Source organism: Equus caballus, chromosome 7, assembly GCF_041296265.1.
Source record: "Equus caballus isolate H_3958 breed thoroughbred chromosome 7, TB-T2T, whole genome shotgun sequence".
NCBI lineage: Eukaryota > Metazoa > Chordata > Mammalia > Perissodactyla > Equidae > Equus > Equus caballus.
Window position 1 is genome coordinate 81065553 of NC_091690.1, and position 18858 is coordinate 81084410.

An 18858-nucleotide genomic window follows, 5' to 3' on the forward strand; every position below is an offset into this window, starting at 1 on the left:
TTTCGGGGATGTGCCTGTGACCAAAGCTGGGCCAACAACAGTCTCACCTGGAATGTTACTGGAGCTATTAGAAAAGAGGCACTCTCTGCTCGTCTACTAAGTTGATGGAATGTAACCTCTAGCTGCTGGTGGCCATCTTTGTCACCACATAGGGAATGAAGTCAACTCCGAGGAAAACAAGACTGAAAGAGAGCGCAAATTTGTTGCAACATTGATCCAATGCTAAAGCCAGCAGTCCACCGAGGGGCTCCTTGATTTATTAACCAACATGTTTACTTTTATTGTGCAAGTCAGTATGAGTTGGATTCTATTACTTGAAACTAATACAGCTGGCAAGAAAGAGTGACTGGTATTTCCTTCTGCTTTAACAACTGGGTAAACCTCCAGGGAGGAAATACGCCAAAGAAAAGCAAGTTGAAAAAAAGTGCTCAAAAATTTATTCTTTCATTCATTCAACTATTACATAAGAAAAGCAGCATAATGCAATGAAAACAACACAAGCTTCAGGGCCTACCAGAGCCCTATTCAAATCTTAAATCTCCTATTTTCTAGCTATATATATTGGGCATGTTAATCAATATCTCTGAGCCTCTGTTTCTTCTTTTGTAAGATGGGAACAACATTACCTATGTCCTAGGGCTGTTATGGGGAATAGATGTAATGTATATGGTGACTGGCACTAAAAGGCTTTCATAAATGGTCGTTATTTTAATCATCAAACATCTTGACCTGCAAGGACTCTGGGCTAATGTATTCTAGAGGGATTGAGAAAACAAAAAAACTTGTCACTACCTCCAGAGATTCAAAATCTGGAGTAGAAGAGGAGACACGATGTTAAAGAAAGAGAGAGAGGCAGTGTAAGCTGTCATGTGACTAGCAGAAACCTTGATAACTGAGAGGAAGGAGATCATTCCCTCTGGCGTGATAAAAAAAAAAAAAAGCTTCATGGAAGAAGCGGAATCTGGGCCCTCGATTGAACAGAATGTCTGATAGGCAGAGATTGAGAAGAAGAGCATCCCAGAAAAGAAAGAGTGAGAAAACGCATGGCTGTGCGTATGGGACTGCAGAGCATATCAACATGCCAGAGCGTTGAACCCGTGTGGGAGAAGGAGCGCCAGCCGGAGAAGTTAGCTGCTACCAGACCTGGGCGGGGACGTGCTGAGGAATGTGACCTCTGTTCCATTCTCGGGGAACAGAATCTCTGAATAGAACCAGGCAATGGGAATCTTCGAACGTTTTTGGACAGTGTTTGTACAGGATGAAAGTTATGATTGATCAGAAAATCACTTGGCTCCTCTTTCAAACTGCACATTTCTACCACTTGTCTCTAGAATCCCTGCCTCCGGGAACTGCTGTAACTGCAGAGAGTGTGTTAGAACTCTGAGCCGTGTGTTGGAACAGGAAAAATGGTTGGGAAACATCAGCCCAGAGGCAGAAACACTATTTCAGAGACTATTGTGTGTGGTCAAAAGGGCATCAGGATCAGTAAGGCTGTTAAAAAAGGGGCTGGGGGAGGACGTGCATTCACCCTCCCTTGGACTCCCAGGGTCCTTTCCTCCAAGCTGCTTTCGCTGCCTCTGGTCCTTCTCCATTCAAACTACTTTATATTTCATGACCAGAGTAATCTTGTTCCGTGCCTGTCATTCCCAACTCCAAAACTCTTAATGACAATCCACCATCTACAGAACAGACCGAAATCTTGGTTTCCCATAGAAGGCTCCTTTTGGATGAGGCTGCAACCACTTTTAAACCTCTCTTCCTGCTATTCGTCATCAGGTATCTTCTGGTCCAGCCAGTCTGAACTACTCAAGAGTCTCTTGCTTTCCTGTCTCCATGCCTCTTTCGTGCTGCTCACTCTGCCTGGAATACCACTCCACATTCCCCCTCTCATCTATCTTCATCTTCTCCGTCCTTGAAGGCTCAGTTTAGATGCCTTTCCTGACCCCTCTCTCTCTCCCACCTTGCCTTTGATGTCTCTCAGTTCTGAATTCTCATAGAACTTTACCTATATCTCTCTTTATGCATGCATCATTAGCTTTTTTAAACCCTGCAGTTATTTTTAAAAAATCGAAATTAAAAATACAAAACAGTGTAACAAAATAAAAATCACACATTTCCTCACCACCCAGAACCACCAATTCTTAACAGTTTCATATTTGCTTCCATATTTTTGAAAGAAGTGAAACATTATAGAGAAAATTGTCTCCTTTAACCACACACTCTTCCACTCAGTCCCATTTCCCCTCTCAATGTCCAGTGGCAACTGCCACCATGAGTTTGGTGTGTGTCCTTCCATTCCATTCCCTCTAATTTTATCTGTGTATATATATGGATCCGTTATATGGATCCATATGGAACCACATGGATTGGGATGTTGTGTGTGTTCTTAAATTTACATTAATGGTATCATGATACATGTATCATTTTTGCATTTTGCTTTTATCACCCAAAATTGGTTTCGAGACCAATTCAGGTCAATATATGAGTATTCTACAGTTTATTTACCCATTCCTCTTTGATAAAAATTCAGGCTGTTTCCACCTTTTTGCTATTATAAACAACACTGCAGAGGACATCCTCACACTTGTTTCTTTGTACACATGGTGAGAGTTTCTTTGGGATGCACAGTCAGAAGTGTAATCACTAAGTCATACAGTATATATATATTTTTTAAATTTTTAATTGCGGTTAAATATACATAGCAGAAAATTTACCACCTTAACCATTTTTAAGTGTACTGTTCAGTAGTGTCAAGTGCATTTACACTGTTGTCCAACCAATCTCCAGAACTCTTTTCATCTTGCAAAACTGAAACTCTAAGGGTATGTACATTTTTTTTTTTTTTTTTTTAGATTTTTTTATTTTTTCCTTTTTCTCCCCAAAGCCCCCCGGTACATAGTTGTGTATTCTTCGTTGTGGGTTCTTCTAGTTGTGGCATGTGGGACGCTGCCTCAGCGTGGTCTGATGAGCAGTGCCATGTCCGCGCCCAGGATTCGAACCAACGAAACACTGGGCCGCTTGCAGTGGAGCGCGCGAACTTAACCACTCGGCCACGGGGCCAGCCCCGGGTATGTACATTTTTAACATATTATTAAGTGCATGACATTTCATCTACGAAACTGTGAGCTTTATAAGTGTGTGATCAACAACTCATCAATTTCTACATCCAGCAAAGTGCCTAGTATAGTAGTTTAACAGGTAGATGCATAACAAGTGTTTGTTGAGTGGATGAATGAATCAATCAAAGGAAGAGTAACTTTCACAATTATAGTGAGATAAGATTTCCTCATTACACAGACGAGATAGTGGAACTCAGCTCTGGCAACTTAACCTATTTGGAGCATAGCCTACAAGCCAAAAAAGGACAGCGATGACCTCTGAACAGACAAAATAGCTGACCAAAAGAAAAAAGGTCAATGCTCTAAAGCATATGTACTTTACCTTAGGCGATCCCGTCTGACTTTTTTTTGGAGTCTACTTACTATTTTAAAATTTTTATTAAAAAAATATATATAGTTGGTACCAAAATTAGGAGAGTACAAAAAAATATACAAAACATATTTAAAAAATCACCTTTTGGGCCCAGCCAGGTGGCATAGTGGTTAAGTTTGCACATTCTGCTTTGTTGGTCCAGGGTTCGCAGGTTCAGATCCTGGGTGTGGACCTACACAGTGCTCATCAGGTCATGCTGTGGTGGCATCCCAAACACAAAATAGAGGAAGATTGGCACAGATGTTAGCTCAGCCACAATCTTCCTCACCAAAAAAAAAAAAAATCACCCTTTGTTGCAGGTAGAGAGATGCACTGGTCAGATTCCCTCTCAAGAAAGGATTTACTGCTCAGCTGCAGGGAATGTGGTCAAGTGACAGCTTCCAGCTCTTAACCTCTTGGTCATCTTCAGCTTTCCAGCCAAGGTCACTCTCTTCTCAGAGTCACCCTAACCAATGACTGTGGAAGTTGGTGGTACAAAGACCTGGCTATTTCCACCCATCACAGGACAGCTCCAAAAGGCAATCTTAGCTGCAAAGTTCCCTGCTGGGCTGGCAGAGATTTTGTATCACATCTGACCACTCCATCTGCCCAACCCTGCGTCCTCCCCTTTTTTTCATAGGTGTAACTCCCCAACAAACTTTTTCCACTGCTAACTCCAACGCAGTGTTTATTTCCTAAAGAACCCAATTGGCAGACTCTTAACTTTATCATCCTAATTCCCAAGGATAAATACATAAACGTTCTGAAGTATTCCCTTCCAGTCTGTTTACTATGACTATACATACTTTGGCATCCTGGTTTTATTTTCACTCATTTTTAAATTAGCATTTTTTGTGAAATTAAATAATTCTCAAAAATGTTATTTTTAAAAATCATCATATGAAGGCACTACAATTTTTTAAATTATTGCATTACATTAGTCATTTACATTGTTCCCAGTCTTTCCTTTTCTAAATAAATAACTCTGCAGTGACTACTGTATATGAATCTCTGCCCATATCTGGAATTATCACCTGAGGATATAGACATATAAATGAAATTACTGGGACAACAGGTTTGTATGCTTTTATTTTTATCCATATAAAAAATGAATGAAGTTTCAAAATATTTCATTGAAAATATTCATTGAGGGGCTGGTCCCGCGGCCAAGTGGTTAAGTTTGCGCTCTCCGCTGCGGCAGCCCAGGATGCTGGTTGGGATCCTGGGCGTGGACATGGCATCCCTTGTTGGTCCACACTGAGGCGGCATCCCACATGCCACAACTAGAAGGACCCACAACTAAAGTGTACAACTATGTGCCGGGGGGATTTGGGGAGAAAAAGCAGGAAAAAAAAAAGATTGGCAACAGTTGTTAGCTCTGGTGCCAATCTTTAAAAAAAAAGAGAGAGAGAAAATATTCTTTGAAATATTGAAAAATATTTCAACGCTTTGATACCACTAAAAAATGAATAGTGAAAAAGAACAGTCTTCTGCGTTGCTCCTCGTCATAGCCCAAGGACAATCTTTTTCCATCTTTCACTGTTCTTCGGGTATTTACCTCCAGATATCAAAGCAATGTGTTTGTGCTATTTCCTGATGTATCTGCGTTAAGCATGCCCTATTGCCTTCCTGTTGTGGTAGATGAGGATGTAACTCTCTTACAAATACACCACACATGCAACCCCACTTCTCCGTCCTCATCCTCCCAGAGCAGTTAAGTCATAATTTTGGCTTATCTCAATAATCAATGTTTACATTATGGTCAATATGTATAATTTTCACAGACAAGTCAAAAAGCGTACGGTGACTCCTCTTTTCTAAAACTCGAGTGAATAAGAGAGCCCACTTTACTTCATCTGCAGCAGCACTGCGTAATGACTTTTTAAAAATGTTTGCTTTTCTTAGATTAAAAGTGAAACGTTCCCAGTGGAAAATTTATTTAATTCTGAAAAATACAAAGAAAGGAATTGAAATCAACTGTAATCACAGTGCCTGTATGAACTGCTGCCTTTACCACCTTTTATCTCTTGTCCTCTATCCAAGGACGCATATCAATGCTACCTGGGCCATCTGCAGAGTGTCACTGAAGTGTCCTTGACCCCTGAGGCCCCTTGGAGCATGTCCTCTCCTGCTACCACCAAGAATCTGTCCCTGCCAACTTGCAGATCTCCGATGACAAATGCCTGTCCCCTTCTCACTCGCAGCTCTTTTTAGTAGGGACCCTGCAGCAGTGTGTGCTGGGTTCATAATAATTCAGTTCTTTCCAGGTGCCACCTGGAAGGGTAGCTGGGTCCCCGGTGAGTCAGTTGTTTCCATTTTAGCACACCGCCTTCTTCCAGGACTGAGACGGCAGGTTCAAATACAGCTTTATAGAATCCTCACAAACACTGTCTTCTCTAGCACTCAGACCCTCCTGGCAGATTCCACCCTCGACGGGAACTTCTTCCTCAGTACGGGGCTGCTCCCTTAAGGAATCCGTTATTCCTTCCTACCATCTGTTTCATCAAGTGGTGTTCATTTTTAAACCCAAATTTTATTTCCCATCGTACTTCTGGACCCAAGAAAACCAAGGGAAGGGGCTGGATGTTTTAAGCATTCTGTAAGGGCAACCAACAGTCCTGACCACAACATGACTTTCAGGTTCTACATCAACCAGGACACTCATCTGTACACCGTCTATCAGAATGCTGGTCAACTCCTAGTCATCCATCAAGCCACGCTGCCTCTTCCCCTTCCCCCTCTATTCACTGAGTTGCTCCCCTCTCCTGTTCATACTTAGACCAGAGCACTTATTACACGGTATTATAATTAGGTGCTTATGAGGGTTTATCTACCCACTTCCTCCCAGCTCCCGGAGGCCAGAAATCTATGACCCACGATGTAGGGCGAAGAGCAGACATAAAATATTTACGGGAGGGATGGGGGTTTGGATGAGTCAGACTACGTTGTAGTCCTTTAAATACCAGCGAAAGGACTCAAACCAAAAGACAACACGGAGGTGTTAAAATTTTCTGGAGCAGGACAATGACTTGAAGAACATACTATGCGGTAAAAATGCACCAGGTCATTGTGTAAGAGTTAGATGGGAATGCGGCAAAACCAGTTAGGAAGCCACTGCGGTGACCCTGCGCTGAGATGTCAAGTCCAAGTCCAAGATGGTTGCAGGGGCATGGAGAGGAAGAACTACATCTAAAAGGTATTTCAAAAGAAATAAACACAGATTTAACGAGTTCCTACTATCTGCTAGGCTGTGCTAACACCACCGAGGCGGGCGTGGAATCACCCCCATTTCGCCCACTTGCAGAGTGAGATTTGGCCAGATTGACTCTCTGGGGGTCACACGCGGCGAGCGGCAGCGTTGAGCTTCCAACGTGGGGCGTCGGGCTCTCCAGACCCGGGGCTGCCCCAGGCCTCCACTGTCGCCTCTGAGACCAGCCCCCGCTGTGCCCTGCGGGGTGAGGAAGAGCTTCCAGTGCCAAGACCTCAACTCCTCAATTTGCAGAGAAGGGCCTTGCAGGGCCTAAGCGCGGAGATCAGGGACCCTTATCAAGCCGTCAGTCCCTTTCAGGATCTTGGAGACCCGCACGTCGGGCGGAAGCAGGCGCGTCGCGGCGGCTGCAGCTCCCGGCCCCGGGCGCGAGCGGCTGAGTCACGGCGGGGCCGGGCCGCGGGCGGCTCCAGCGTGGTGAGCCCGGAGGCTGCGCCGGGCCCTGCAGCGCAGCCGGGAGCCGCGCCGACCGAGACCGGATGAGCCGAGTCAGCGCGGCCCCGCCGCCCCGCGGAGACGAGATCGGCCGCGGGTTCTCGCTGATCCCGCCGGGGAGCTGGAATCGGAGACTGAAATTTGAAAGCTTGAGTGGCCCCAAGCAACAGATGCTATATGCAGGTTTCAGTGGAGGCTGCTCACCTTGTGCGGAGACACGTAGGTCTCAAGACTGGCTAGACTTTGAAGATCGAAGGGGCTTGCCCAGGACCAAAATTGAGTTGTCTGACTCAGTCCTAAAGTGCAGGAAATAATAATTAAAACACTCACACACATTTTTTTTTAAAGATTTTATTTTTTTCCTTTTTCTCCCCGAAACCCCCCAGTACATAGTTGTATATTCTTCATTGTGGATCCTTCTAGTTGTGACATATGGGACGCTGCCTCAGCGTGGTTTGATGAGCCGTGCCATGTCGGCACCCCGGATTCAAACCAACGAAACACTGGGCCACCTGCAGCAGAGCGCGTGAACTTAACCGCTCGGCCACGGGGCCAGCCCCTCACACACTTATTTTTTAACGCAAGAGCAAAAATTTCAGAATTCCAAGAGAAAATAAACCTTGATTTGTGAGATAAAGTTCTAACAAGATGGGAGCATTGCAGAGGGAATTTTTTAGAGGTCCTTGATAAACTTGGTCCAGTTTCACCCTACTCCTATACTACTGCAGCCAGAACCCATTTTTGTATAATAGTGCTGTATTGTTTGTGTTCAAGTTGCTTTTTCAGTCAAAAACCAATACTATAGAAATTTATGGGGAAAAATCATACCTAATCACAGTTGCTTTTGCTTCTCTCCTTACATTAATGTTCACAAGAAGAGGTTTTCACATAGCTGCATCAGAGCTATCATTTTTCTATTTTACTGTTTTCAGGGAATGTTATATAAACATTTGCCCATGTCTCAGATCTTCAGGATCATTATTTTAAATAACTCCATTATGCTCGCCACTAAACACTAAATTATCCTCCTGTTGGTGTGCTTGAAGGTTGTTTTTTGACGGGAGTTGCTCTTTACCAGTTTCTTTCTTTTAAGATTTTATTTTTCCTTCTTCTCCCCAAAGCTCCCTAATACATAGTTGTATACTCTTAATTGTAGGTCCTTCTAGCTGTGGCGTGTGGGATGCCAGCCCAGCATGGCCCAACGATGGTGCCATGTCCACGCCCAGGACCCGAACCTGCGAAACCCTGGGCCACCACAGCGGAGTGCAGGAACCCAACCACAAGGCCACAGGGCTGGCCAGGACCTGTTTCTGATTGTCAGTGTTTTTGTCCTCCATCAGGAAGCATTGACACTGGGCAAAATGGTGGAACCTTATGAGGAAAAGTGGCTGCCAATCATTGCATTACAGGAAAGTTTATTTTCTTTTTAAGAGCTGACATCATTTTCCCAAGTATTCTTTTGATATTTTATCCCACTTGCATAATCATCGCCTTTCTTTAATTCTATAAGGTATACATTTAAAAAGACCAGACCTTTCCAGGAGTCTGACAGAAATGGGATTCAGAATTGTGTCTGAGACATTTTCAGATTTTCATCAAGAGTTTGTGTTCAAGTGCCACTGTTTACTGTCTTCTGTGTGACTTGGAACAAGTTATTTAACCTATCTTGGTCTCAGTTTTCTCATCTGAAAAATGAGGATAAGAATAGCACATGCTTATAAATTGTTGTGAGAATTGAATGAGATTGTAGGGGAGGAAGACAATTCCTCTACCCATTCTAGGTCCTCCTGGCTGGTCTATGAATTAAATTGACACGAGACAGAATAACAGGAGAAAATCAAACAAAGCTTTATAACATGTATACATGGGAGAAACGCCAGAATGACTGAGTTTCCATCTTAAATACAATCTTCAGCTAAAGACAAAGGACGGTGTTGGGGGTAGTGGTTTGGGGCTTCAAAGGGGAGGAAGGCAATTCACATGGAGATGGAAAAGCAAATGTTTGGTAGATGAGAATGGGCTTAATAAAGACCCTCACAGTCTACCAATATCCAGAGTTACCTATGGTGATAACCTGTCCTGGGGACAGGCCTTTTGTCTTAAATTCTTTAGGCAGTTAGGGGGAAGATCAAAGTTTCTTTTGTTCTTAGAAAATAATCAAGGCAAAGACACATTTTGGGGTGGCCAATTCTGATGTCCTACAAGAGCATATTTGTAAAATGAGTGCTTAGAATGATGCCTATGGATAATTCTCTATAAATATTTACCTATAAATAAATATTATTGTCTTTTTGTTATTAAAGAGAACAGTGGCTCTGTACTGAATAATGATAGGCACACCTGCCATTGTCACCAAGGCTGAAGTGGTAGATGTGTTTCCTTGCAAACTCTCCCCATCATTTGAAAATCAACTCAATGTGTAAGTCTTCTTAATCAGATCAGTAATTTTATAGTTACAGAAAAGGAATAAAGCTGAAATAGATATAATGTCACAAGGTCTTTTGAACAAAGTGTTGTATTTAGAAACTTGGACTTATCTGGGGCAGTGGGACTGAAGGTGGGGGGGGAAGAAAAAGATCAAGAAACTGTTGCTTTTTATCTTAAGCTCTTCTGCACTACTTTGTAACCAAGCACATATATTACTTTTTTGTTGTTGTTTTATTTTGGATTTGTGGCCTGAGTACCTGCTTTTCAGTCAGTCTACTTGATGGTTCTTCAAACTGAAAACTAATCTGAGTCCCAGACTTGGTTCTGGTGTCACATACTAGAATTTTGCTTTTTCTTTTTTCTGCCTTAGCCATTGTTTTCAATTGCCGCTATTCATTCATTAATTCAACACGTATTTGTTAAGTCGCTATTATGTGCCAGGCACCATGCTAAGGCATGCAGACATTCTTCAAACAGGCAACCAAAATTTGGAATATGTTGTATGCCAGCTACATAGAATGGATTTTCGTTAAAGACTTTCATGATTGTGGGTGCTTCCGCTTGTTACTAGTGAATCTTAAGAGGATTTAATAGAATGTAGCTTTCTTTGCAACAGAGCTGGACCTAGAACATTCTATCTCACACTCTAAAGTCCTGCACATGTGAAATAGAGAGAGGACTGAATTTGGGCCCTGTGATGAGGGAGTCTCTTCCACTAACACTGCTTTTCTGGAGCTCTGCCCAAAGATAATGTTCTAGCAAAGGGCCCTCAGGGCCCTTATTTGATTCAAATCAATTCCATTCAAAATCATATATTGAGTGTCTACTACTTATAAGCACTGGGGTAAGAGTGGGAAATGAGCCAAATATGGAAACAACCCAGACCTTTGAAGCTCATCATCTTTTAGGAGTCTTAATCTTCCTGAAGATTGTTCTGATCCAGACACTCATCTTTTAAAAATCTTTAATGGGTCTCTTTTGCTTTCAGATTATTTTCCATCTCAAAAAACACTAAATTTAACTGAGTACTGGATACTATGCCGGAGGTTGATGATATCATCCCCCAAAAATTACATTACTGATTGTAATATTGTTGGTGGCATCTGAGTCACCAACACAACATGCTTATCTCAGTCTGAATTGTAGCTATAACATAATTTTGCTATTTATAGTTGCAAGCATCTGACTACTGCTTCATGACTTCTAGTGTAGCTGTCTCTGAGCAATTGCATATTGAAATACATATTATTTTATTATAATCATTTTCCTTTCATTTTTCCTTATATTACGGTTAAAGTAGTATATTGATTTTTTTAAAAAATATATGTGTGTAGTTAGACTATGGTATCTATGGACGTCATTTAAGAATAGTAGAGAGGACATTACAAAAAGAGGTCTGATAGGGTTGAGAACTACTGGCCTAGTCAAATAGATCTAAATGACTCATCCTTGCACTTATGGCCATCATTGTCTTGTCCCAGGTTTATTCCTCATTGCTATACCTAAGATTAAGCCAAGTTGTTTATTTGATATTCCCAGTGGTGGAGCAGTGCCTTCCGCTCCCACAGCTCTGAGGTCACCTTGTTCTGTACCACAGGACTCTGTCATCTTTGACACATCCAACTGACCAGTCTGTCCAGTTCGGTATTGCAGACTATTCATAGTCTGTCCAATTGCCCGAGAGAGTTGTTCAATAGGAATGATAATAATTAACCAGATCAATCAAATTTTCTCTTGCAAAGATTGAATTTGAGACCCAGACAGTAAAGTACTTAATGGCAGGGCCAGAAGCTGAAAGGCACACAGAGAAAAAGCTGTAATTAGAAGTTATGACACAGCAGAAGCCAGGAGTAGCCAGTGGTCTTGAGTGTGCAGAAACACAGTGAGAAGTTAAGTGGTAGTAGCAGAAGCAGTAGATGCAGAGAGAGCATCCCTACACAGTGGCAGACCATAGAAAGGGATCCAGACAAAACACCCGATCCCTTGAGCAGTCTTGGATCCGGTACAGCCTCCTGGTTCCCAGATGGAATTTAATCCCCTACAAGGCCTCAGTCCTACATGATTGAGATTACTGTCTTTATTTTCCCACATAATCTTGGAGGAAATCTTTATCACTTAAAGTAATGTGATCTTTACAACCAAAGACTCTTAACTACCACATTCTCCAAATCATGCTCTCCCATTTCTGTGCCTTTGTCATTGCTTTCTGCTTGCAGCTTTCTGACCGCACAGTCTTGTTATTGCATGCTTCCGTGTTAAGTATCTGGAGTCCAGCTCAGATGCCACCTCCCTCTATCCCAATATCTCAGCTGCGAGTAGTGGCTTCCCCTCTCCTCAGAGCTCCTATTTCTACTTCTTTTAAGAATATTTTTCACTCCCAATTGTGCATTATATAAAAACATCATCTCTAATAGATTATGAATACCTTTAAGTAAATCCAATGGCTATTTCATCTCTGTTTCCTTCATAGCAGAGTGAAGCATAGAGCCATGCACAGAATATGTGCTTAATTCTTTACTGCTGTTTCTGATACGTTGCTTATCTTCTCCCCATTTCTCAAGTATTCATTCTTACAAGGTGTCAGTTATCTTTAAGAACATGGCGTTGAACAAAAACAGGTTTGTACATAGTATAATTTCAATATATGTTTTTGCTGAATGGAAGATCTAGCTTTTACTTGATATCTAGATCAACATCACTGATGTGCTGGGCATCACAAGGATATACCTAAATATTCAAATTAAGTATTTTCAGTAGCAAACATGTTCCTCCTACTGCATTGCTGGTCTCCTCTAATGGCATTACCATCCTGCAAGTCACTCAGGCTTAAAAACTTTAAATCATCTTGCCATCACATCTAAAGTTCCATTGCCATAGCCTGAGTTTCCCCCGAGGTAGAACCTGAGACATAATGTCAATAGTTTATTTGCAAGGATAATTCCAGAGGGCAGGAGTAAGAAGTGAAACTAGGAAGGAGAAAGAGCCAATACAAGGAAAGGCTTTTAGTTGTCCACTGCTAAGGGAGACTGAGTGCTTGATCCTGTGGGACTGTGAGAAGATTTATGAAATGTATCTCAGGACCATCTGACCCAGAGAAAAAAGAAGGAAGAATCAGCTCTCATTCCCCATTGGTCAAGGGTTGCTCCCCAGGCTATTAACTTCCCCACACTTCTAGGTTGCACATGCATAAGAGCCAAGCATGTTTCTAAGGGGAAACTATGATATGACATCAGAGAAGCCCTGGGGTAGGAAGTGACTGGCCTGCGGCTCAGGCCTGAGGTGAGTCACACAGGCAGGTTGGGTGGGTATTTGTCAGAATTGTATCTGCAAGCTAACTGTATTGGCAAGCCACATTTTCATGGATGCTAACAGAAGATATGAGACTCCTAGGTCAGAGACAAAGAATTTCATTATTCACTTCACAACAGGCAACATCAGTTTCATGTTTGCATCAGTTCTTTTCCCCCAACCCCTACAAAGTCCCACCAAAGTGATACAGAGACAGACCCAGGTGGATGCTGTGCACACAGTGGGTTTGTGTCATAGCTGAGGAACGTCAGTCTTTTAAAGGGGGCTGTTAGCAAACATGCCCAACCTCCAAAAGGAGACATTACCTCTATCTTCTAAGACTGTTTGCTGTACAAATATCCTTGTAAAGATAATCTGGAACAAAAGCTGATAGAAGACATACAGAATGTGATAGACCCATGGAGAATTGTCTCTAAGAAAAACTGTCACCACAGTTGCAGTTGAAATTTGAGATAAGGCCAGGAGGCTCTGAAGTGGCACACAAGAGTTGAACGATATCATCTGCTCCTTGCACCACACAGATCCACATATAACCTCCATTAAATCCAATTTTTAGCAATCCTCTTCAACATGGTGACCAGCCAAAAATCTCTGCAAAGACTTAATTCAAGAAAGTTAGTAAAGCAAGTGATATAAACTAATCTAAAGCTGGTCCCAAGGCCATAATTGATAGTCATCATCTCTCTTATCTACTATACACTCTACAGCTCCCTTATCCTTAGCCAACACTTTGGCTAATCTGGATTGCTTGTCTAGTGGGGTGACCCACACCTGCATACCCAGGAGGTCTTAGCCCATAGTTTCCTCACCTTGGTTAGGCTGTAGTTGCTGCAATTAGCTGTTCACCATCAACACTGAGCACGGAGGCATCATATGAATAAGGGATAACCATCCCTGCCCTTAAAGTAACTCTTTTTTTGCCTGCTGGTTCACTAGTATTAGAAGTCTAAAGTGACCAACGTGGAAGCTGTGGCTTTAAATTCAATTTTACTATGTCCCAAGTGAGTAGGGCAATCTTATTTTCATCATTTGTTCCCAAACCTATGTACTCTAACCATTTGACATACATACCAGCATTAATTCAGCACATAAATACGTCCTGGAGAAAGTATCCCAGACTCACATTGTGCTATCTCCAAGCTGGTGCCTAGAGCGAAGCTTTAACAAGCCGCTCCAAAACTCTCTTAGACCTGCAGCTTTTGGATGACGGGGAGTGTGGAAAGACCAGTGGATTTTGTGTCCGTGTTGTCATTGTTGTACTCTCTTTGGCATAGAAAGAGTCCCTGTTCTGAGACAATGGTGTGTGGGATGTTATGATAGCAGACAAGGAATTGTGTCAGCCCTAAGATGGTGGTGCTGGCAGAGGCGTTGTGGGTAGAAACGAATCCATTTCTGGAGTAGCTTTCAGTCCTAGTAGGAACTAACTACCACTCCTACAGGGAGGAAAGGGTCTGATATAATCAATCTGCCACCAGATGGCTGGCTGGTTCCCACAAGGGATGGAGTAAGATTGAAGGTTCAGCACTGGTCTCTTTTCTTGCCAGCTGGGCATTCATTTGTTCAGTGACGATAGCCAGATCAACTTTGATTAGAAGGAACCCATAATATTGGGCCCATGCATAGCCTGCATCCCTACTATCATGGCTACTCCACCAACAGACCCATTGTTCAGTACTGGGATGGCCAAGGAGAGAGTCAGACTGACGTTCACAGGGCTCGTCATCCTGCCTACCTGGCTCCTGAGTGCATCCTTTGTGGTGTTTGCTCTCTGGTGGACATTATAATGAGACACAAAGAGCGACACGATTCGTGCCTCTTTAAGTCCATCCATCTACCTTTTCCCAAGCCTCCTTGTCCTCATCTTCCAATTTTTCTTCTTCTAGGACCCTGATTAAGCAGACAAAACATTCACCACGATGAGTCCACGTTATCCATATCTCAGGCCACTTATCTCTCCACATGGAGTGAAGGAACAAATGTACTGTTCTCAGCTCTACCTACTGGGAGAATTTCCCTTCACCGTGGTGCAGCATAGTTCATTTGTTATTAGTACCAACATATTAGCTGATCCTTCTGTGAACCAGGCCGAAGTTTCCTGCCCCCATAATTGGAGTGAATTGAAAGAGAGCCTTCAGTGCAGCAGAGGTAAGTGACATAGGAGTTTAGGTCATCTGTTGTTATAATTTACTCATGTCTTCTGGTCCTGCTTGGACTCAATCCCAAATCTAGCATTTCCACTGTACAATGGAATGCTTAAGCTTGTGACATGGTAACCTTATAACACCCAGCTTGTGATTGGGAGCTCAGGTTGCATTGTCACTGACGTCCCATAGTAAGCCACTTAGGCTCTACTGGGTCCCAGTTACACACTAGAAGCTGTTTCCCAAATAATTATGTAAAGGTTCAGAGAGTAAATATTTTATACTTTGTAGACAACATACAGTTTCTGATGAATATTCTTTATATATATATATATCCTTTAAAAATGTAAAAACCATTCTTAGCTTGTGGGCTGTAAAAAAATATCTGAGCAAATAAAAACGAAAACCAAAAGACAACAGCAACAACAAACCAAGTTGAATTTAACCCATGGGCCATAGTTTTCCTACACTTGGTCTAGAAACATGCAGCAGCTCTGCTTTTGGAGTTTGCAAGAGACACCATGCGGTGGTTTTACCTAACATGGGTACCTCTGGCATATCACATCTGCTGAGTCATATGACCCTAGTGGCAGGACAGCTTTCTCTGTGGTTTAGACCTACTCTGTAGCAGGTCCCTCTCTTTCTCTTGGTCTCACTCAAAATTGGGAGCTTTCCTAAATACTCAATATATGGGTAAGGGGCCAGCTCGTGGCCTACTGGGGTAAGTTCACATGCTTCATTTTGGCTGCCCAGGGTTCTCCAGTTCAGATCCTGGGCGCAGACCTACACACCACTCATCAAGCCATGCTGTGGCAGCATCCCACATAGAAGAACTAGAATGACCTACAACTGGGATATACAATTATGTACTGGGGCTTTGGGGAGAAAAAACAAAAAGAGGAAGATTGGCAACAGATGTTAACTCAGGGCCAATCTTCACACACACACACACAAAGCCTGCTATAAAAACAAAAGAAATAAATAAATGGATAAAGCAGTAGTCCCAAATGTCAGAATGGTTATTATTACAAAGATAAAAAACAACAAATGTTGGGGAGGATGTGAAGAGAAGGGAACACTCGTACACTGCTGGTAGGAATGCAAACTGGTGCAGCCACTATGGAAAACAGTACGAAGATTTCCCAAAATATTAAAAATAGAAATACCATACGATCTAGCTATCCCACTATTGAATATTTATCTAAAGAACTTGAAATCAATGATCCAAAGAGACTTATGCACCCCTATGTTCATTGCAGCATTACTCACAATAGCCAAGATGTGGAAGCAACCCAAGTGCCCTTCTACAGATGAACGGATAAAGAAGATGTGGTATATATATACAATGGGATACTACTCAGCTGTTAAAAAAAAAAGACAAAATTGTCCCATTTGCAACAACATGGAGGGATCTTGAGGGTATGATGTTAAGTGAAATAAGCCAGAGAGAGAAAGACAAATACTGCGTGATTTCACTCATATGTGGAAGATAAACAACACATAGATAAAGAGAACAGATTAGTGCTTACCAGAGGGGAAGGGGCTTGGAGGGTGGGTGAGAGGGTTAAAGGGGCACATATGTACAGTGACAGACAAAAGTTAGACTACTGGTGGTGAGCAAATGAAGTCTATTCAGAAATTGATAAACGATAATGTACACCTGAAATGACACAATGTTATAAACCATTACGATCTCAATAAAATGACTGGGGGAAAAAGCATGCTGAATAAATAAATGGATAAAGCAGTATTCCCAAATGTGGTATATGCTGCTCTCATAATTGAAAGAGGTCCACCAAGCACAGCTTCTTTTGCTCTCTTCCTTAGTGCAAGGTGAAGCAGCTTGTCCTTTAACTTTTAAGGGATGCTGCAGACCACTGCATCCCTAAACACTTCACCCATGCTGCAGTCCCTTAAATCTTCATGAGTTTTCTCTCTCACCTCCTGGCTTACTTATGTATTACTTACGTATTACTAGGGTATTTTGGGAGTATTTATCACTCCTGCTCACCAGGTCCAATTAGTTTGACGTTTTCAATATATTGGACCAGTGTGATTTCTGTAGAATGTTAAGAGATCAAGGCAGACTATATGGTGACAGAGCAGGAGAGTTAAATAAAACAGCCTTGGCACAAGACTGTAAACGGGTACTGTCTTTTTCACTAAAGACAAACTGGTTTTGGTCCTGACTTTCTACAGAACCAAAGCTGCTTACTAAGTGCTAGAAGCTGGGTTGACGTGTTGATGTGTTCCTTGTATTCAAGCTTCAAAAGAACCATCCCCAGCAGGATATTAGGACCAGCTCCAGATGTGTTCTTGCCAGAATACTGAATCTGAGTCTTGGGCGAGTGTCTCCAGGTCAATGAATTCTCACCTATTTAGTCTTACACTCCACACCCCTGCTCTGATATCCTCAAGATATACACCTTTGCTTTCTGTGGGGGCATTTAGCCAAGTCCTATAATTCTTTTGTTGTGTGATTTATTTTTCTCTTGGGGCAGGAAAGATATTTCCCCTCCTGGGCTATGCTCAGACCTCACCCTGGTTATCACTATTGGAGCCTGGAGCAGTGAAGGGCGGCAGGGGTAGAGCTTATGATGGACAACAGTCATCTTATAAGGCACCTGCCTCAAGTAAGGGAAGGCAGCTAGGGAAAGGGACTGCTTCTGCTAGCCTAGAGGATTTAAGAGAATCTGGGGATTCAAAATTCTCATGCTTATCCATCTAATTATCTTTATTCCAGATCTCAGGGTTCTTCTTTCTTCCTCGCAGGGACCGACTTTGACTTAAGACATCTGTCGAGACTTTGAAGCAATGCTACCCTTATGATTAGAATCAAGGCCTGATTTTCAGCACAGGCTGCCCTATTGTTTCAGGTGTTGAGGGTCTCCTGAAATGCTATCATAGGGGCGCTCTGGCCTTCACAGCTTTGTGAGAGTTGTTGGTTGGCTTATAGGAGTCTGTCTTCTTCCTTTTTTTTTTAAGGGAAGATTAGCCCTGAGCTAACATCTGCTGCCAATCGTCTTTTTTTTTTTTTGCTGAGGAAGACTGGCCCTGAGCTAACATCCGTGCCCATCTTCCTTTACTTTATATCTGGGACACCTACCACAGCATGGCTTTTGCCAAGCCGTGCCATGTCTGCACCCAGGATCTGAACTGGCGAACCCTGGACTGCCGAAGCAGAACATGTTTACTTAACCGCTGTGCCACGAGGCCAGCCCCTGTCTTCTTCCTTTTTCCTTCAAGTCTTCCAATGCTTCTGATGTTAATAAAAAATGAACCCCCTCCACAATCCTCCTCATTATCATTGCCCCATAATCTTCAAGTGCCACAGCCACTGTATTCATAGTCAGCACTTCCCTTCCACTTGGACCTCATCTCAATCAACCACAGGTGAGAGTCTCAGTAAATGTGATGCCGGAGCAGGTCAGAGGTATCGCTAACCCAGTTATCAACAGTAACGAAATCCTCATTAGATGATGTAGTTCCTTCCTAAGAGTCTGCTCTCTAAGGCCATTTTAAGTAACGGTGTTCTCAGCCTAGGTTGCCCTGAGAGCAGAGCCTGAGACAAAGGCTTATGTGTTCATTCTGGAGTGTGATTCCAGAGGGCAGAAGTGAGGAACAACATGGGTTAAAACAAGGAAAGAGGAAGAAGCCAGTAAAAGATGGGCTGTGGAGTTAGCCACTGTTTTGGACAATTGGATGCTAGATGCTGTGAGACCATCTGAGGAGTTATTTGAAATACATCTCAGAACTGTCCACCTAAGGGAACAGAAGAAGAAACATTTATTTGTCCACTCCTGTTTT

At 42.6% G+C, this 18858-nt stretch overlaps 2 long non-coding RNA genes across 2 annotated transcripts in view; one reads left to right on the plus strand and one right to left on the minus strand.

The window, feature by feature from the left end:
• LOC111774351 (uncharacterized) overlaps positions 1–18858 on the minus strand; it is a 94827-nt gene that overhangs the window by 3689 nt on the left and 72280 nt on the right. Inside the window, exon 2 of the long non-coding RNA XR_002809322.2 lies at positions 48–182. This is a non-coding gene — a long non-coding RNA (uncharacterized lncRNA). The remainder of the gene's footprint in view (positions 1–47; positions 183–18858) is intronic.
• LOC138925045 (uncharacterized) lies at positions 6325–9476 on the plus strand. The gene is made up of 2 exons (XR_011440702.1): positions 6325–6667; positions 8331–9476. It is a non-coding gene; the product is annotated as an uncharacterized lncRNA (long non-coding RNA).